This window comes from Lissotriton vulgaris, chromosome 5 (assembly GCF_964263255.1).
Source record: "Lissotriton vulgaris chromosome 5, aLisVul1.2, whole genome shotgun sequence".
Classification (NCBI taxonomy): domain Eukaryota; kingdom Metazoa; phylum Chordata; class Amphibia; order Caudata; family Salamandridae; genus Lissotriton; species Lissotriton vulgaris.
In genome coordinates this window covers 1,409,339,271-1,409,361,590 of record NC_141693.1, presented here as the reverse complement: position 1 = coordinate 1,409,361,590, position 22,320 = coordinate 1,409,339,271, and positions in this window count along the sequence as shown.

Below are 22,320 nucleotides of genomic sequence, written 5' to 3'. Positions count from 1 at the left end.
ACATTCCTGGACCTTCAAAGCCTTGCAAACTCCGCCCTCTTTCGCTAGCAGAACATCTAAAGCAAGACGGTTTTGAAGAACCATTGCCCTAATCGACTGCATCTCTCCCTCTACTAGCATCAATGACCTTGCAGTACTAGCAGACAATCTATCCACAACTGTAGCTAGTCTCCTGATCTTAACATCATTAAGTATTAAACCTAAAAGAGGAAACATTGCTCCAAATATGTCTCCAACTACTTCAGCATCTCCTACTTCCCTTTTCGCTCTTTTCGAAGCCTTTCCTTCTATGATCTCTAAATCCTTTGCATGATATATTTTGGGGAAGACAATTGCCAAATAACACGAACCATACCAATTGTCAGGCAATTTTACATAGGCATTTCTTCCACATACAAAATATACATTAGGAATCGCTTGCATCCCTTTCATGAAATCTTTCGTATAGTACTCTAACCGAAAAGCATGTTTGCAACTAACTTCACCTATAAATACACTCTCATAATATGTCTTGCTTCGAGTTAAACATAACTTTCCTTTCTGCGTTCTATCCAAAGCTATTGGACCATTGCTACCCTTCCTTTTGTGTGCTTTTTCCTCTTCGGTCCAATCTGTTTTCCACTGTCCTGACATTTTTAGAATCTTCTGCCTCCTGTACCGGTCATCTACCTGTCCAATAAATTTCTTCTCAACCTCTGACACTTTGCAAGTCAGATTATTTCTGCGTGCATATGAAGTATCTAATGTATCCCAAGGAAGAAAGAATTTTGCTAATCTATCTTCCTTTTTGTGATAGTCCCACTTATTCATTTGCTTATAATTCGGGACTTCAGGCAGTACTGAATCATAATTTGAAAAGTAGTACTCAAACCCTTCTCTACCATAAAATATACAGAGCAATAAACTACATGTTATCCCATATGTCAGTGGGAGATGATGATATCTGATGCCTTCATCTACGGAAGCCGGCAATTGCATGCAAACATAACAATCTTTGGCCTCCATGGCATCAATATACTCATACAATAGCTTGGCATATGCATTTGATCTAAAATTTCCCTGTGACTCGTCTACGTGTAGCCTACGAGCTTCATCTGCCAGTAACGCCTTTTCACGAATTACATTGCTCTCCTCCTTCTTCCCAACAAGAGCAGGTTTCAAAGTCATTACAGGCTTTATCTCTGTTGTCTCCTTTACGCTTGTATGTCCTACTATGTACGATATGGTAACTACTGTAATAATGAGAAAAATTACTACTGCTATTAGTGTACCTATTATGCATTTGGCTTTTCGGTTTGGGTTGCCGTTCTCCATGTTATCAAAACAGCGTAACTCCTTCCTTTTCGAGGAAACGTTTTCTTTTTCAGGTCTTTGTTGTTTTATTTGATTTCTCAGTCTGTAAAACACTCTTAACCACAAAAGTCTCTTTTTCACAACAATGTCTTTTTACTTCAGCAATAGACAACCCTAACCCTTCTCCGTCCTCTAAATGTAATCCCTAATTTTATTCTTCTTTCCACTCGGCGCTAGGTTATCTTCTTCTTTATATCTTAATTATAAAAGTCTTTATGCATCTACAACAATTCTCGTAAAGATCAGTAACTCCTCAGACTCGATTCCAGGAGTCAACATCCATCTCTCCACTGTCACAATTTGATCGAGATTGGTCACCTGTACTTCTCTCACTCTCCCAGATCTCTGTCTCTAGGATATCTGCTAGATAAGTCCATTCTGGGGTGGCGTATCTTCTGCAGGGCACACGCACCCTTCTCGATCTTCTCGGACTCTCAGAGCCTGAATCCGTAGCTCCTTCGTCTAGATCTGAATCTTCAGAGATCGGGACAAGAGTTCTCTCTGAATTTGCTCTCAAGGTTGACCTTCTTCTTCTTTCCGGCCAACTAGCTTCTCCATTCCTTGTCCTCCTGCTCCTTGTTCTTGGACTCGTCTCTTGATCACTTACAGCTTGTTCGGTGTCTGACTCGAACTCCCAGCTGTTTTCTTCTTCTGAGGCAACTTCGGTCTCACTGGTGTCCTGACCGTCATCAGCCTGTTCCGACACAGGCTCAGCCTCTTCGATCACCTCTACAGCTTGGCTTTCCCTCTCTGTGGCTTCTCCGCTTTCCGCTGGATTTTCATCCGAGAGAGGAGCTGTTTCTTCCAGAGGTGCTGGAACTCTTCGGGTGTGTGAGGCGTGTATCCAGTTGGGCAAGCCTCCACACTTTACTGCAGTGTTCGTAACTAGTATGACTTGGAATGGTCCACGCCAAAGCACGTCTAGACAGTTCTTCCTGACATGCTTCTTCACCAGGACCCAGTCCCCCGGACACAGGTCATGGCACAAGTCTTGTGCTGATGGAACCTCTGCAGCCTGGACCTGGAGGGACACAGAATGAATGGCATCAGATAGTCCCTTGCAGTAGTCCAAGATCAAATCGTCTGTGATGTTCAACAATGCTGCAGTCGGAACCGATGGCAGTCTCATAGCTCTCCCCATTAGCACCTCGTGTGGAGAGAGACCTGTCCTTCTATCGGGTGTGCTACGTATACTCATAAGGACCAATGGAAGTGCATCAGGCCAACTCAGGGATGTCGATGAACAAACTTTGGCGAGTCTGGATTTAATTGTGCTGTTGATTTGTTGTACAATCCCCGAAGCTTCTGGTCAATAACTACAGTGGAGCTTCTGGTCGATACTTAAGGCTGAACATAGCATCTTCACTATTTCGCTGTTGAAATGAGTTCCTCTGTCCGATTCCAAAGAGGATGGCACCCCAAACCTCGGTATCAACTCTCTAAGCAACAATTTTGCTACTGTAAGTGTATCGCACCTACGTGTAGGGTAAGCTTCAACCCATCTGGAAAATATACAAACAATCACTAAGACGTATCTGAGTCGATTGTACTTGGGCATTTCAATAAAATCCAGCTGCATTCTATTGAAAGGCCCCCCAGACCTCCCTATGTGACTCAATGTGACTGGTGTTCTTTTCCCTACGTTTAGTTGCTGACAGATAGCACAACGCTGACATACTGCTTCTGCCGCTACTCTAAACTTCGGATTGTACCACGTTTGTCTGAATACTCTCACCATGGCATCTCTACCTATGTGTGCTGGTCCATGCAATCTCCTTGCCATTGGACTAACAAGTTCGTTTGGTAAAACTGCTCTCCCATCTGCAGAAATCCAAAAATTCATCTCACCTTTGGTACAACCAGCTGTCTCCCATGCTTTTTCTCAAAATCTGGTGCATTTTCCTGAACACACTTCAATTCATCCCACGTATCTACAGTGTCTAACAACATAGTCAAATCAGTTCTTTCCTGTATTCCCCCCACTTCTACATTGGTGTGAGAATACCCCTGTTCCGCACAGTACCGTGCAACTTCATCTGCGTATCGATTTCCTTGCGACACAAAATCTGTATTTTTTGTGTGCGCGGCGCATTTAACAACCGCTATAGCTTCTGGACCTTGTAATGCTTCTAACAATAATCTCACAAATTCTCCATTCCTAATAGGAGAACCCGAGGAGGTCATGTAACCTCTTTGAGACCATAACTGCCCGTAGTCGTGAACTACCCCGAAACCATACTGGCTATCGGTGTATATGGTGACTCGAATTTTGTTGCCTGCCAAACAGGCACGGGTCAAAGCAATGATTTCAGCTACCTGAGAGGAATGTACTCCTTCCAGGCAGGCGGCTTCCACCACTCCGGTGATGGTACAAACTGCATATGCTGCTCTCAGCTGACCGATATCGTCTCTTACGCATGAACCATCAACAAAGAATATTTCATCAGGGTCAGTCAGTGGCTCATCTACGATATCTGGTCTTGGTTTGGTGCATAGTTCAGTCAATTCAATTTATAAAGCTTTATTCGACATTTGTCATAAAAGCATTTACCTAACCCTATACAATAAATACTACTTATAAAAATACTTCTAAAAATACATATTAAACATTAAATGTCGAATGATACATAGTAAAAAGTACATGGAAATTACAACACATTATTACAGTTTAAAAAGTCACGTTTCTGTATGTTAAAAAACAGAGGACAATAATCCATGTCGCAAAAAAGCAAGAATAAGGATATACATAATTTCATTGTAATGCAATAGCCGTTAATGATCGGGTGCGGATTAGCCACGACCAAGCCAAAAATTTTGCTACACCAACCACATATAATGTTGAACAGTCTGTTTCAAGTATCCTAAGGGCTTCCGATTGGCTTCGGGTTCCCAACTTTGAGCACACCGGTTTTAACCACTTACGTCTGGGGGACAAATACAATGGACAACAAAACAAGAAATGGGAGATGTGTTCAGTTTCTTCATTACAGTGGTGACAATGCTCATCCCATGCCTGGGACCAATGCTTCTTAAACGCATTCAAAGGTAATGTACCAATGCGAAATTGAAAATAAAGTTTTCTATCGTATGGTTTTTCAATTAGGTCCCAAAAAGGTTCATAAGAGGGGTACATTTTTGTATTTAAAAAGCGAGATGTTAAATTTACGCTTGTGCTGTCACTAAACATTGTAAAATATACCATTTCCCAGTATAGATCTTTTAGCTTTTCCTTAGTAGGGAAGCAAGCTAGGTCTTTGTTGTCCCATAAATAGTCCAATTTCAATTTTGTGAGTAGTCCCCGCAGCTCCCTTAGCCATGGGATGGTATGGAAACGATCGAAATTGATGACATCCATCAATGCTGCTGCATAGTGGCCTAATTCTGGGGTCACCATAATTCGTCTCCAATATAGGAGGGGCCGAAGCCTCGCTATATCCTCAACTGATTTTCTTCCCAGGTCTAGTTTTAACGGGATTGTTGGTGTGCTTTTGGGGACCATTACGATCCCTCTTAGAAACCTATTTTCAGCTCGGCCCAGTTCACTCAAGTTTGAGAAACCCCATAGTTCAGAACCATATAAACAAGCCCCCAGGACTTTCATGGAATATATTTCCATCACACAGTTTACAGGCTTTGTCAGTGAGGTTCGGTGTTTTAACGAAATAGCACCTGCTAGCTGTCTAAACTTTAGTAGGGTTGTGGTTATGTGTTGCTTCCAGCTCATGTTTTCTTGCAGAGTGATACCTAGGTATGAGAAAGAGTCCACTCTTTCTAGTGGTGTTCCTTTGTATTTTATTACACCCTTAAAAGAGGACTGCTGGTTGAGGCACATGAATTTCGTTTTAGTAGTGTTTAATTCTAGGTCCCTTTCATCACAATATACACCAAAGGCATCAACTACTTTTTGTAACCCACTGGGGGTGCGGGAAAGTAAAAGTGTATCGTCCGCAAACATGAGGACTGGCACACGAGAGCCGGCTATTACAGGGGCGTCACTAGCAATCTTCTCTAGATGTTCGACGATACCATTTATATAAATAGAGAAGAGAGTTGGCGCTAGGACACACCCTTGCCTCACCCCACGTTCAACCGGGAAGGGATCGGTTACATCTCCTTGTTTGCCCCATCGTATCCTAGCAAAATTGTTTTCGTGTAGGCGAACAAGGAGTGTGAGCAATTCCTGGTTTAAGCCTGCGTCCGCCAAGGTCTGCCAGAGTTTTTCCCTGGGGACCAGGTCGAAAGCGGCTTTTAGATCTACAAAAACTGCATACAATGTCCCCTTCTTCAAGGTGACATTTCTCCAATAGATTGCTAGAAAATGGAGGACTTGGTCGACGCTACTAGTTAGGGGCCTGAACCCAGCTTGATAAGAAGACAAGATGTTATTTTCGTCGATCCAATGCTGCAGTTTATTTTGCACTAATCGGCCCATTAGCTTTTGTGCTGTGTCGATCAAACTAATGGGTCTATAGTTTTTAGCCAGGGATCGGTCGCCTTTTTTATATATGGGAATTATTTCGGCACCCTTCCATGAGGCAGGCACTTTCCCTCCCATAGCCACTGCATTGGCCAGCATTGTAAAGTAGCTGCACCAGGACTTCCGATCAGATAGGAAAATATCAGCCGGAATTCCATCCATGCCTGGGGCTTTCCCCCCTGCTACACAGTCCAGTACAATACTCACATCCCTCTCAACAAATATAGGTGCTTTGTAGTAAACTTGTGGAGGAAGACTAACATTATTAAACATGGGGTTACAGGCATACTGCGGTTAAAAGTATTCTATCCAACTGCTTTTTGCGACATTATTAGCAGGTTGGGGTGCTATGCCACCCTTTGCCCATTTTACTGAAGCCCAGAAGCGCTTAGAATCCTTGGAGGCACACACCTCCTTGAGTTCTTGCCAGCAATCCCCGTCCCAACGCTTCTTAGCTAATTTTTGAACCTGTCTATACTGATTTCTCGCCAGCCTTACTGCTTCCGGCCTTCCTGATCTTAGTTCCCTGCTAAGATTATCTCGTGCTGCCCTACAGCTCTTATCATACCACCCTCTAGTTTCTTGGACTTTCTTCATTTTATTTGTGGAAATTCTTTTAAGAAAGAAACTTTGGATTATAGAAAAAAGTATCTCATGGGCAGCCATCATATAGTCAATAAAATCAGTCTGTCCATAATGGGACTTAATCTTAGCAACTTCGCCCACCACTACTTTCTTTAGAGTCTCTATTTTAGCAATATCTTCTAGGAGCATACTCCACTTCAAATGTCGGGAGTTGTTTGAACTTACTAGGTCCTGCGTAACCATATGATCCTCTCTAGGATGCTCGGGTTTGTCGTGGTAGGTATGTAGTGTCAGGCACAATGGATTGTGATCACTTTCAATCTTATCCTTCACTTCCATATCTACCAATTTATCCCAGGCCCTTACATCCAGGAGTATATAATCTATCCTACTGGCCGATCGACCATTATCAAAGGTATTTTTCCCCATAGAATCTGACAATGCCCGACCATTTACTGCTCTAAGTCCTCTAGAAAGACAAAAACTTTTCAGTTGTATTGCTACCGTACTCCATTTCCTAATTGCTGGGATGTCTAGTTGAGGAATTCCCCACTTGGTATCCTCATCTTCGGCCAGGATCTTATCCTCCTCACCCAAGGGTTCAAAGGTAGTGTTAAAATCCCCGCCTATTATTATTTGGGTAGGGTCTGGTAGCAATTCAATATTATTCTCGAGGCACGTTAGGGTCTCTGATGGTTTACCCCTGGCAACTCCCCTTGAATAAAGATTAAACAGGGCTAATTGTTGACCATTTTGCCAGATAATATCAAGTGCCAAAATGTCGTTAGAGGGTATAGACCTTTGTTTAACCGAACAATTCAGAGTTTGGCGTACCCAAATTAACAGGCCCCCCGAGGGACGTCCCACTCGATTTCTTAATGCCGGGACGTAAAAGTTCAAATACCCTTGCCTGAAGATTGGTGTAAGCGACCAGGTTTCTTGGAACATGATAATGTCGTGATGGTTAATAAAGTCGACCCAGTCTGGAATGCTTAGTTTATTAATAATTCCAGTTATGTTCCATGAAATAATTGATAATTGCGGTTTAACCTTTTGGGGGTATGTCTGAACAATATCAGGAATATTTAATGTTTCTGCAGGATCTATTCCTAGTATTACATTTTTACTCAATGTTGGTGACATCTCAATTTCCTCCAATGATATTTCCTGTTCCACCTGGACTCTATTTTCTTCCTCTGGAACGGAAGTACGAAATACATCTGGGACTAGTGTAGGTTCGTCTAACATGGAGGTCTTAACATATCCTTGGCCCAACTGCGTATCTCGGGTGACGGGGGGGACACATGCGAGTCAATCACACTCGTTTAAATCAGTTAACACAGAATATTGGTTGTCCAAGTTTAGCCCCCACTCGCATACTGGATTGGACCTGGCCCTTCTATTTCCCACCACTGTCCATTTTGTTCTTAATATACTCGGTTTGGCTACTAGACCTCTTCTGCTATAGAAGAAATCCAGTGTCAGTGGAACTATTTCAGCTGTCCTACGTTGTGGGGGGAGGATGTTCCGTAGGACATCAGGCAGGACTTCAGGGCCCTTGAAGTTCAAGACCACACAATCCCCTTGGAATTTCTTCGCCTTAGTACCTATCCACCTAACCCTTCTTGCTGTAAGCAGATCGTCAGATAGTTTTTCCTTGCCCCAGGGAGTTATGTGCATATTACTACTAAGCCACTGGAGAGCCTTGTTTCTTAAGGAATCTGGAGACTCGATCTGTCCAGTTTTCAGCATGGGTGTGTTTGCTAGTACTAAGATAAGGGGCGAGGCTTCAACAATTAGTTCAACTGGGGCAGTTTCTGGGTTTAGGATCTCAGGGATGGTATTGCCCACTAGTTGGGCTGCATCTGGAACTAGGGCCATGTCAGGGGTATTATCGTTCGTAGAGCTGGCTTGTTGGACTTGCTCAGAAGGAGCTTGTAGGCCAATATTCATGTTCACCCCAAGTGAGTTCCCCGCAGTCTCCATTTGTTCAAATTTAGATACTACTAAATTTGATATTTCCCCCACCCCCTCATTGGTTTTCTTTAGCAGGGACTCTAGCTTGTTGACCTTATTAGCTAGTTGGTCAACTTTTGATATGAGGGGTTTCATTAATCCTAATAGTTTGGACTCTAATGTACCCATAAGCTTATTTAAGAGGGTGTCCTCCCCTTCTTCATTCTCATACTCTTCCTCCCTTATCCCGTCCTCTGTCCTTTTCTTTGTTCGTCTAGGTGGGGTTGCGGGTTTGTTTTTACAAGAGCGTAAGCCGCCTCTTCTAGGTGGTGCCTTGGTAATCCCTTTTTTGGCTCTTGGAGCGGGGACCGGTGTGGGCGGGGTATTACTCTCTATAACTAACTCCTCAATTGTTACAGATTTATCTTGATCTTCTAAATTAATCAAATCTGTAAAGGGGTCAAGTTGTTGGTCAGTAGAGGCAATTGATACATTGATTGCTGAGCGCTCATTTGGGTCCTCAATAAGGTCGGAGACAATGAGATCATCAGCGACGGACTGAGATACCCCTGTTTGATTGATTTGAGCACAAGGTGGCGAATCCCCCATGCCCAGGGAGGACCTCCGATTATTATTAATTTTTGTCACTACCTGGACCAGGTAATTGTGCATTGTATTAGCCGGGGTGACAGGCGTTTTTTGCTTTGACATAGTGATCAAACAATAATTAGTAGTGAGGCCCTGGAAAGATATATACCAATAATAGTCCAATTACACTGTAGATATAAGAGTGTTTTACCTTGCCACTGTTCGGTTTAGAGGGTGGGAGTAAGAGGGGTGGCCCAGTACAGTCTCTCACTGTCTAGAACGGGCTAAAACGGGCCCGCCCTTGGCCCGGGCTTCGCCCGGCGTCCCGCGAGACGGGGGTGACTCGCTATTTCAGCGCCTCCTGGCGCGCAGATGACGCGGCGTGCGCCGCTCGGAATTCTGGGAAATGTAGTTTTCCCCCTCGACCGCGCTCTTCTCGGCTACCGTGCTCCGAGATGGCAGGGGAGACAGGCAGCGGGAGGCGGGAGGCGGGAAGGCAATCAGCGAGGTGCAGATCTCTCCAGGTAATCAGGTAAGCGTCAGGGCAGCAGAGGCTTCCTTTGCACAGAGGTTCCCCCCCTCGACCGGGGTGACTCGCTATTTCAGCGCCTCCTGGCGCGCAGATGACGCGGCGTGCGCCGCTCGGAATTCTGGGAAATGTAGTTTTCCCCCTCGACCGCGCTCTTCTCGGCTACCGTGCTCCGAGATGGCAGGGGAGACAGGCAGCGGGAGGCGGGAGGCGGGAAGGCAATCAGCGAGGTGCAGATCTCTCCAGGTAATCAGGTAAGCGTCAGGGCAGCAGAGGCTTCCTTTGCACAGAGGTTCCCCCCCTCGACCGGGGTGACTCGCTATTTCAGCGCCTCCTGGCGCGCAGATGACGCGGCGTGCGCCGCTCGGAATTCTGGGAAATGTAGTTTTCCCCCTCGACCGCGCTCTTCTCGGCTACCGTGCTCCGAGATGGCAGGGGAGACAGGCAGCGGGAGGCGGGAGGCGGGAAGGCAATCAGCGAGGTGCAGATCTCTCCAGGTAATCAGGTAAGCGTCAGGGCAGCAGAGGCTTCCTTTGCACAGAGGTTCCCCCCCTCGACCGGGGTGACTCGCTATTTCAGCGCCTCCTGGCGCGCAGATGACGCGGCGTGCGCCGCTCGGAATTCTGGGAAATGTAGTTTTCCCCCTCGACCGCGCTCTTCTCGGCTACCGTGCTCCGAGATGGCAGGGGAGACAGGCAGCGGGAGGCGGGAGGCGGGAAGGCAATCAGCGAGGTGCAGATCTCTCCAGGTAATCAGGTAAGCGTCAGGGCAGCAGAGGCTTCCTTTGCACAGAGGTTCAGTCACATCAAGGCAGTCATGATCTGTACAAATTTCATCATCAATATCATTTGGAAGTGGCATCAAAGTAGCAGGATTCAAGACAGAGCATCTTTTTAGGGTCACATTCTCAGCAGCCAATATGACTTGCTCATAGCGTGTGAGCCTGCTATTCGTCAAATGCTGAGTCTTGGTCCTGGTCATTAACAATTCCACAGAATGCGGTACGTACACCACTAACTGATGTCCCATCACCACATTTTCGCACCTTTCAATGCTGACACCCGTTGCAGCAACGGATTTGAGACATCTGGGCAACGCTGCGGCTACTGGATCTAAGGTAGCCGAAAAGTATGCGACTGGTCTACGGGCATTTCCGTGTATCTGGGCCAAAACTGCTAAAGCACAACCTTCCCTCTCGCAGCAGTAAAGCAAGAATGGTTTTTCGTAATCAGGCATTCTCAAAGCCGGGGCACAACACAAGTCCTCCCTCAGCTGCAAAAATGCCATCAAACAATCTTTGTCCCATGGTACCGGATCACTCACCCCCTTGTGCGTCAGTTTTTGTAAAGGTTTTGCCTTCAGTGAAAAGTTGGCTATCCACTGCCAACAGTAACCAACCATGCCTAGAAACATCCTGACTTCTCTTTGTGTTTTAGGCGCGTTCATTTTCATGATCGCCTCTATTCTGTCTGGAGACACCTTCCGTTTTCCCTTTTCAATCCTATGGCCCAAGTATTGCACTTCAGTCAGACAATACTGCAATTTACTTGGAGACACCTTGTGTCCGTTCTCGGCCAAGTGATTTAGTAAGGTGATGGTGTCTACTTTGCAAGCTTCCTCAGTTTCTGACGCCACAAGTAGGTCGTCTATGTACTGGACCAGAACCGAGTTCTTGGGCAGTACTAGACTCTCAAGATTTTTCTTCAGCAGCTGGTTAAAAATCGATGGGCTTTCTGTATACCCCTGGGGAATACGACACCATGTTAAAACGCGATTTTCCAGCTTAAAAGTGAACAAATACTGGCTCTCCTCATCTAAAGGGATCGAAAAGAAAGCCTGGCACAAGTCTATCACTGTAAACCATTCAGCTTGGAACGGTATCTGAAACAATATCACTGATGGATTCGGTACCACTGGACAACATGAAACAACGATATTATTAATCTTTTGAAGGTCCTGCACTATTCTGTATTTCCCACTAGGCTTCTGCAAACCCATAATCGGGGAGTTACATGGACTTCCCACGATCTCCTTCAGTATTCCCTGTCTAATCATGAATTCGATCACAGGCTTTATTCCTGAAATTGTCTCCGGTGTCAACTTATATTGTGGTGTCCTTGGATACTCGGCATTGGGTTTTACCATGATCTTTACCGGTTCTACCCCTTTGATCAGTCCTATTTCCTCTCCAGTAAAATCCCACACCTCAGCTGACACTGTCTCCTTCAAGTCCTGTGGAAGCTCCTCCACCGTTAAGGTAGGATATAGTTCCACGCATTCCTGCAAGTTTACAACCTTAAAATCGGCATCATCATCGTTAGTCTGCAATTCCACTCCTTCAGGTGTGCAATATATTGTGCAATTTAATTTACACAACAGATCTCTTCCTAGCAGACATACAGGGCTAGAATCACAAATCACAAACTGATGTTCATCACTGTAATTTCCTATCTTCACTGACACTGGTTCTGTCAGAGGATTCGTCATTCTCCTATTTGCGACTCCTACCACCTGGATGGTCTCTCCCGACATTGGCAAACCTGGGACTACCGCCGATCTCAAAGTGGATTGAGTGGCCCCCGTATCCACCAAAAGAGGTCGTAGGACATCCAGCCACCTCAGCCTCTATGTATGGTCCTCTCTGGTCTACCTCCAGGGCTGCTCCTAGAGTACAGTCTTCTTCCCTATTCACTCGTTGTCCCGTAAGGGGATCAACGTAGTAGCATTCTTCTCCTCCTACGAACAGTGGCAGTTGTCTATAGGTTTTTCCTCCATTTGCAATCCGAGGCGGTTGAGGGAACTGAGCTCGAGGAGTCTGAGTCCCCCCTTTGATAAACTTTCCCTTCGGAACCACGGTTCCCTTTACCATGCTGTTCTGAACCTCATCCTCCTCCTGTTCTAATTCCCCCGTCTCGACATTATAGGGACACTCGCGTCTCCAATGTCCCACCTCGTTACACTGATGGCACCTCGTTGTCCTTTTCAGTGTCGCGATATCTACCCTTGGTCTCGGTTTTTCTTCCTCCTCTCTGCTTTGATTATTCTGTTTCTTTCCTAGGGTTCCCTGTTGCCGCTGTCCACCCTTTCCAGCTGACTGCATCTGCACCAACATCAGCTTCTCCTTAAGTTTCTTTGCTTTCGAATCTATTTCGTCGCTACAGTACCTCGCATACCTCAGAATCTCATCTAAAGGTTTGTTTTGCCAACAGATCAAATGCTGTTGAATCATTAAGCTTATGTCTGATCTCAATCCCAGGACAAACTTTGACACAAACTGTCCTATGTCTTTGGGATCCATCACGTCCAATCCACTGTACTGTTTGAATGTTTTCAGCAACCTCTCATAGAACTCGTGAACGGTCTCTTTAGGTTCCTGAGTTGTTCGATCTATCTTAACCCAGTCTATGTCCTGCAACGGCACTTTCTCTTTTAACCATGCAATTACCCTCTCGTACTTTTCCATGACTCTCTCTGATGGACCATTCGTCTGGGCATCCCTCGTGGGTTCACAAATGGGCCATTCGACACTAAGTTTGCATGCCGTCCACAAATCTCCGGGTACTACAATATCAAACAAGGTGTTCAAGTCGACCCACAGCACCTTAGAGATCTTCACGAACCTCTCTACCTGTTTGTACCACTCGACGGGGTTCTCCCTTAACTTTGGGAAAGAATTTGTAAATGCCGCTAGATCCCCCCTGCTCCAGGGCACATGCACGTAGTTTCCGTTCGCGATCTCTCGCAAAGGGAAAGCTTCCATTCGCATTAGCCCTCCCTCCGGGGACCCCGCAAGTGTACTCCTTCTGACAGATCCCCTCTTGGACCATCTTTCCTCCCATTTATCCAAATTCCTCCACAATCTGATACTCAAGATCAGTTCCTTTATGTGTACTTTTAGCCCAATCGTCCTACGCTCATCTAGATCCTGATCCGTGCAGTTTAACCTATGGTTACCCTGTAAAGCTTTAGTTCGTGATAAGTCTATCATATACCTATCTGCCAACTCAGATAATTTTTCATGAACTGACCTCGCTTTCCGAGTAACATCCTTAGATATAAACAGTATTTCATCCTGATCATACAGCTCTATCCTTTCCTTTGGCAATGTGCCATCTATTATTTCATCCAAATCTGATTTTAAACTCATTACATCGAGCCGTTTTGCTTTTATCTCAGCTCTCAGTACCTCACTCCTAGGTGGTTCGTTTACATCTTTCTCATCCCCACTACGAGTCCTACGTCTGGGCACAGGTGAGTTACGAGGCGTCCTTCTTGCTTCTCTTTGTTCCCACCTCTCTAGGTCCCAAGCTTTTCCATCTTCCCTAGGGGTATGGTGGAACAATGTTCTATTCCCCATCACTGCATCCTGCCTTTTTAGCTCGGCCTCTCTAGATGCAAGATAGGATCCTCCGTTCTGTTCTAAATCACTGCAACTCCCTTGCTGTCTGGTGTCGCTCAATAACCGATAAGATCCTTCACGGCCCTCCATGTTCCCGCGATCCCGTCCGTGATCACCGGATGCATGGCGAGACCCTTCGCGACTCTCCATGTTCTCGTGATTCCAATGTCGCACGTTCTCGTCTGGGGCATGGTGAGTGCACCTGAAACTATTTCGGTACTCCTGTGTCTTTCGTTCTCCCTCACTAAGGATGGGGCGAGGCATCCCCCCACATCCTGTACTCTTGTCTTCACACAATTGTCTATTGCCACCGATGGTATGGCAAGTATCTCCTTTGCTTCCTTGACTCCCTCCCTCCCACTCCGGGCTGCTTTCGCCAGCTCCGCAGTGAGAGAGGATCCTGTTATCCTGATCTCTCCATTCTGCTTCCGTTTCTATTCTTTTATTCTGAGTTTCTTCGGCAGCATCCCATTCTTTCAAATACTCCCTTAATTCCTTAAAGGTTTTCGGTTTCGGTCCCCTCAGATCCATCTGTCCTCTCTGACCCCCCTGTTCTATCCAGGGACCCGTTACTGGATCCAATGGGGTACTCCGACTCCTTGGTCCTAGCAACTGCCTTTGGGAATTGATCGTATTATTCCTACTTTCCATCTCTGCCCTTTCCCTGTCCCATCGTGCCTGTTCCTCCTGCTGGGCTCCCTCCGGGTTATAGATTGACACTATAGGACCTATGGTAACAGGTACCTGTAGAGCATCTGGCAGTTGATACGACCTTGCGCACTCCGTTTCTGGCACCTTCTGGACCACGAATCTTCCTACTACTCTCTGTACGGGACTAGATTGAGGTACTTCCTCACCTTTCTTGGGATCCCACTCTGTTACTGGGAGCGGTTTATATTCCCCCCCCCTAGCCCCGTCCCCTTGCTGTAGTTCGGGACTTTCGGCTTCTCTGTTGTACGGAGGTGGTCTGTCCATTAATAGCCTCTCTATCAGACCATCATCCGACTCGCTATCCTCATCTTCTTCTAGAGGCTTTTTCCCTCCCGTAGCCTCTAGCATTGGGTACAATTTGTCTGCTTCTATTTTTTGCACCCTCCACTTTTTAGCTTCATCGTCCCATTTAGCATCCTGCACTGCTTTTACCGATCGTCTCACTCTTTCTTGGCGTCTATTCAAGCTCTTGTCGTGTGCCGCCCTAAACCAGGCACTAAGGGCTTCGAACTGTGTTGGCCTCGGTAGAGGTCTCGTTGCTAGCATTACCGCTTTCAGTTGATTCAATACCTCTAACCTAAACGTCCCGTATCTCGGGAACGTCAGTTCCTCATTTCCTTCTGTTAGCTTACTCCACTCAGAGATCCATAGTATTGAGTGTAACCCTACATTCACAGCCATATAATAAGCTGGTGTGCCTTCCGGTGGGGCTTCTTCCCCTGCATACGAGCTTCCTCTATCTCTCTTAAAGATCGCCCTTAAACGCTTAAAACACTTCATTTTCAAAAATCTACGATTTTCCTTAATTCTCTTCCTTATTTACTTCCCGATGACAACCACCAATCCCTGCGCGGCTCTCGCTGACCAGCCTATCCCAGCGCGACTCTACGCTGACCGGCCAATCCCAGCGCGGCTCTACGCTGACGTCACTCGTCCCCTCTGCAGCAGTTCCCCTCGTTTCTCAGCTCGTCTCACGGTCTTGCATGCGTTTTCATTCATACGCCGAAAAATGACTACTTCCGACCACGCGATCACTTTTCTTGACTGTACGTCCACAGTCTAACTGTAATTGTCACCTCAACTGACGAGACGCCTTTCCTCTCACGTTAGACGCTCGCCTTAACTGATAGGTTACTTACACACAGTAAACGTCCGACCAGCGTCCGTTACTCATACACTCACTCAGACATTCCCCCTATCACGGTCCTGCGGGCGATCAATGGTACCTCATGACCCCCTTTACAATGGTAGACAATTACTCTGGGTGTTCGATACACCCGAACCACTTAAGCCCTTCCTTGGACTTAAGATTTTATCCGGTTGCGCGCGCTCACAACCTTCCCCCAATCACACTACAGGCATTCAACTCCGCTTGACATTACGACACAGGTACAACACAAAACACCGCAATCTGGCAACGCATGACCCTTATACTCACTCTCGACCGACTCTGCTGCTTTTCTCTCTCGCACCGTCAGCACCTTCTTCGGCAGGGATTCTTCTTCTGGTCGCCAATGACTAGGGACCTTGGGGTAATCTAGACCTGACCTAGGTTGCCTTCCTCAAGAAGCCAACCATCCTCTGCTACCAACTGCGGGGAATGAGATTTTGATATCTTTTCTGATTACCTAGATCTCTATCTCATTCATCCAATTTTGGATCGATTATTGACTGTCATTGAGTAAAAGGCAAACCCACATAGGTTAAATCAACCCCATAGACTGACGCAACTCTGAAGAACCACTTACGACTGATAAAGTTTAAAAAGTTTAATATAAAATCAATGTCAATTGCATATACAATCCTCTCAGGATAAGATTCAACAAGTATACAGGAACTAAAAGGAACATAAATTCCCTAAAGAATCTCAGTCTACAAAAGAATACAATTAAAACCAATTCCAGAATCAACAAATTGAATAGCATAGACACAAAGTGGATCTGTTGCGTCATCTACAAAAAGGAAAAAAAAACAAGTTAAATCTGTCCCTACTCTATGCTAAGTGACATCCCTACTTCGCAAGTTCTTTACCTAAAAAGGTGTCAGCAGTTTGACTTCCAAAGAAGTTCAAACCTTCTTAGTCTCTGATGGAATTCTATGTCGAGAAGCAGTACCCTTTCTGCCTACCCATCCGCTCTCTAAGGGTCCTCGGCCTACTGCTCTCTTGCGCTCTACTCTCTGATCTTCTGTTCTGCGCTCAGGCCATCTGCTCTTGCTCTCTGTGCTTGCTCTCTTCTCCCCGGGGTGCTGTCCCTAAATACAAAATCACAGTATGGGTGGAACGCCCCTTTGACGCCCACCACGTACACATTTCACGTGATCCCGTTTCTGGGTTTTTCCATAGCTTCATCTCTTCGCGTCGTCTGTTAAGTTGACCTTGCTTCTTAGGCGCCATCTTCGTCATCGTGCTGGTAACCTCATGACATTCCAGTTGACACTTTCAGAGCAAAGTCTAACACCTCAACAGAGTTCTATTCTTTACGGTTGTGATCGTAACCTCTTTTGGTCCTGCGAACAGTCACTTCTAAACAAGACCCCAAATTCCAAGCGTCCCTTATCTCACTTAAGCCATAAACTTCGTCCAGCATTGTCACTTTAAATTTAACAAGACCTTTGACTCTTGGCTCGCACGTACAGATCAAAGCTATCCCCCTCTTCCTGAGAGACCACTAAATTATATGCAGTGGACTACACTCTTGCGAACCCTTGGTCCGTTAGGTTAAAATCACACATGACCACATCGTGCTAAAACTCCTACAAACTCTTCTACACAGTATGACTTTTAACACACATATATATATAATCGAATTAGCAATAATTGATTATAAGCAAATTCATTTTACATAAAATACAACGTTATACTCTCGTTTCTTACACAGTACTATATAGTCTGCACATTTCTTCGCTTTACATTTCACCGCTTTCTCCGTTTAATAATTACATACGTATATGAACTCTGTTTAGCACGTTCTACTGTTCTTTAAGCATTTACACGTTTCTATATTAGACCACTATATATACGGTCTTTCTAATGCATATTCTAAAGTGAATACAGATACATTTCCTATTACCTAAGTTACATCGGCTAACTTTACGCTACATGTGCTACTTCATGTTACAACTTCTAACTTTATGCGATATGCTTGTAAATATGGTAGGGATATACTTTTCATTCAAATTGCGCTCTCTCACCACTTTACAGAGTTTGCCAGTATAGTGCTACTTTTGTTTTCTCATCTTTCTTTCACCAGCATTGGGGCCAAGGCATGCAGCTCTTTAAAATCATTGCTTCTCAAACCTGACAGGCAGCAGCCTCTGCAGTGCTAGTTTCAGGATGCAGGCAAACTCACTGAGGGACCTCAGACCTGACAGACTGGAGCATTTTGCTATACCTGTATGGAGAACGTGTCGGCTCAATCTGTAAAAGAGGGCAGAGGCTTGTGCAGTGCAGGTCAGAGGAAGATGAAATGTGTACCAGAGCAAACATTAAATATGTGCCTTGCAGCTTGCTTATTTTTGCCTGTTCTTGCCAATCATCTGGCCTTTTCTGTCTCTCCCTTTCCACTCTCTCGCTCACCCTCATTCTGTCTCCATCTTGCTCCTCCTCACCCGCTAAAAATAATGACTTCAAGAAATGATGCTTAACTTCTTTTTCCTCGCCTTTCCTTCATACGTTCCCTTGCAAAATGGACCCCTCCTCAAAAAAACACACTAGAAAATGTTTTGTTTTTTCACAGACATTTTTCTCCTTACAAAGTGCAGCAATGGAACAGAGAAACAAATGAAAGAAAATAAATGTTCAAACAAGACAAAGTAGCCAGATTGATTTTATTAACACCTAAATATATAAGAACTACTTTACAGAGTTTGCCAATGGTGACTTCAAGAAATTACACTTAACTACTTTTTCCTTACAATGTCGGAGGTCGGAGTGTAAACTAGTCGGTCCTGCTGGGTGGCTTCTGATGTGCTCAAGGAGCCTGTCAGCCAGTCAGATATCCTCCACATAATCTCTTGTGGACGGTCTTGCTGCCATCGGGATTATGATGTCGGTCTCTGACAGCCTTTCCATGCCGGCCTTTCTGACATGTAAAGGCTGTCAGATAGTGACTTTGGGGCACTAGCAAGGGCCCCTCCTCTTCTGGCCGTGCAGTCAAAAAAGCTATAGTGTTATGTCCACATGTGAGCATAATCCTTATCGGAGTAATTGACCAAAAAGCCAGCCTGTCTACACTCGCCCTGAAATTGGGAAGGGAGATGTAATATTTTGACAGCAACATAAGGGCAACAGATATTATAATCGGCAAACCTCCATGAAAGGCAAGTAGCTGTCTCTCAGGATATCTATAGTATATTAATTCACACCATCTCTTACTATATTCAGAGGGCCATAACACTGAACCAGTGTCTAGCTTTGTCCCAGGCTGGTCCATGGTATTTCATTATTAAGCCCCCGACTGTCAGTGGATAATTTATGTATCCATTTTTGTTCTTTGGTGAATTCATCATTACAAGAGTTTGATGGGAATCCAAGAGACACCTTTGGGTTTCACTCACTTTCACTGTTGGTCCTGTGTTCTGTGATATTTGTTCTACTCTGATAATTGGACTATCTTGTCCTTTGGCTTTCGGGGGACCTAGGTAGGCACGTTAGACTTTATTCTGGAGGTTTCATGGTATCCTCCGCTTTAGATCCCTGGGTTTCTTTTTTATGAATATTGGTATTAGAGGATTGTAACCCGGGCAGGTCTTAAAATATCCCTCGGACCCTTATTACACTGTATGTTGTTTTTGTTTAAAATTAACTTTAGTCAGTACACCTACTATATTTCCTTCGCAATAGAGAACAAACATGTATGGGGCTGCCTGTTAACTCTTGGAACTTGTGCAATAAAGTAATGAAAAGAACAGTGGTTCCTTGGGTAGGTATTCTTACATACATTTACAGGCTACTTGACGTATCATTGAGTAATTTGATATTGTTAAGTACTAAATATTTACACATATGATGAGAGACACTTCAATTCAGAGGCCACTGTATGTATGGTTGTGAGTGTACTCTCCTTATTATAAGCATTAAAATACTTAGATGGCCTCATTATGTTGTCGGTTGGATTTGCTTCAGACCGACATCTCAGCGGTTGTGGAACCGATCGACATCCGGTCAACAGTCTCTCTAAATCGCAATTACAATGCGGTCTCTCAAAAACGTAATTTCGATGCTGCTTTGCTAATACAGCAAAGTTGTGATAGCGACTTTCTGAATGCAGTTCATGTAGGGAACACCTATTATGCATATAATTAGTGAAATTTATTGCTGCGTTTCAAGATAGGCTGCTATCGCAGGTTAACATGCGCTAATGCATGTTAGCCTGGCCTTGTTGATAGCCGGTTAAAAAATGTGCTGCTTTGATGCCGGAAAGGGGTGCTAAAGTCGCAATAACATGCTTGATAATATGCCAAAAGGTGCTTCCCCCCAAAAGGGTACACTGGGGAAACGACCCCTAAATGACCCCCACACCTACATCACATTTTGACTTTACATTGTTCTTTTCACCAGATATAAAAAAAGACTAGCTTTTATACAAAATACACAGATCTACAGCCTTTAGGTTTAGACTACAGGGGTTCTCTGAGCTAGCAGAGAAGTTATAGACTGAAACCTCATAAATAGTCTTTCAACATCGTTTTCACTCACCATGAATCTCCATTTTCCTTTTCTCTCCTCTAGTAGCATGCAACTCTTTACTACTACACAAGTTATGGATTTTTCTTACTGCCTACTTACCGGCCTAGTAAAGCATGAATTTTGGGTGGGTGCTGCTGTATTCCCTAGCAAGGGCAGTACCTTTTAGTATAGTAGTATGCCTCGATCTTTATGGGCTGCAGTCTGCGTCCCTGGGGAACACAAAATGGAGCCAGATGTACTTTAGCCTGGTCGGCTTAGATTTGCTTGTTTGGCTCCTATTCTGTACTCTAAATCCAGACTGTAGAAAGTGTTGCCTCAGCTGTAACACAGTGATCTTTGGTACTTCCTGCATGAATACAAATGTCAATAAATCACGGTGGGAAACCCTGTAACCATCAAAGGTGCCCTGAGTTCGTAAGCAATCAAGTCACCCAGCCTTTCAAAGCGGGTCAGTCTCTATGCATCTGCATGTTTTCTTTGATGAAGCTCAAAGGATTTATCTGGTTATGTTCTTTTGCAGGTAGCAGTCTTGACCTTGCCAAAGCAGCCTTACTGAGATACTGCAAATAAAGATGACCTCTACAGAAGGCAGTATATAGTACGAAGGAGGCACGTTTATTCACCTCCCCGCCCCAGGATTCCCAAACAAGTCTACAATAGAGAGCTGCCAACCACTGGCAACCTGGAACACTAAGCTTCTTTGTTGATGTACACTTGGAAACACGTCTAAGTGATTCATGTTGCTCAGAAAGTGATGGTCCAGCCGTCAGAGAATCAATCAATTATTTTGTCATAAAATGTGCTCGAGTCATGTTATTTTAAGATGCATCCATTATTTTAGCCATATGATAAGAGTAAAATAGAATATGTATTCCATAGAGTTGATTCTCATAACATCATTATAGAAAGCAATATATCCATTATACTTGCCAGATTATCTATAGGCTGTTAAAAGAGAATATGCATTATTTCTAGGCATGGGAGACATTTTTATTACACTGATGAAATTTTCCTAATCCCTAGTTTTATGGTATGTGAAATTCCTGAAATGTTTGAAAGGCCGACTTCCTTCAGAGGGCTTTGGGAAATGACAAGGTTTCTCATTTAAGGAAAGAAAATAGAAACAATAGGGCCAAATACAGCATTTGACATAACTATTTTACAAATAGCCACAAATTCTTTTAGGCACTTTCAAAATATCCCCATACTCTATTGGTGTGGCAAGCAAGATCGTCGTCCTTCCTCTCGGGTTTTCTTAATTCACCTGCCCCGACATAATTTTGAGAAAATGAAATGATGGAACAATGCTTAATATTTCTGTAGAATTTAACAAAATACATTTAAGAATATATAGATAATAAAGGCAGTTTAAAAACTGTGTACATCCCTGTTTTTTCCACAGTATCTGTTCTTTATGTCTACAGTTTGCTTCTATTCATTTTCCCATACCTTCCCTTCCAGACACATTCTCATTCAAACGTTATCACTGAGCATCTCTTTGGAATCCGCATGAAGGAAAACAGCTTGATACAAACATCCCACACTCTCAGTCTGTAAACAACGGAACTACAGATTTTACAGGCTTATGAATCATTTAGCTTACTAAGGCTTACATTTATGTGCTCCAAACGGAATTTCGTGGGAAACTAGATAAAACCATACCTGCTATTGTGAATGGGCAAGCTTTTTTTGGGTGGGTTGAGAAAGAAAAACAGTAAACAAAGTCATCACACTGTCACAATAGTTAGAGGGAAAAATCTCTTTTTATAAAAGTTTTATGAATTATATGTTACTTTTTTTGTCGTTTTGTTTTTTAATAAAAAGCGTTTATGTGGAACATTGGTTATATGAAATTATTATTACCCCTTCTGAACTGATATTAATTTCATCAGTATAGGAAGAATTAAATGCTGGGTTGACCATGCTGCCATTCGAATCTGCGAAGTTATGACGTCAAACTTCAAAACAAGGAACTATAATTCAAGGTAGAACTAGAAAAACCAGTAAGTGATTTCTAAATCCATATTCCTGCC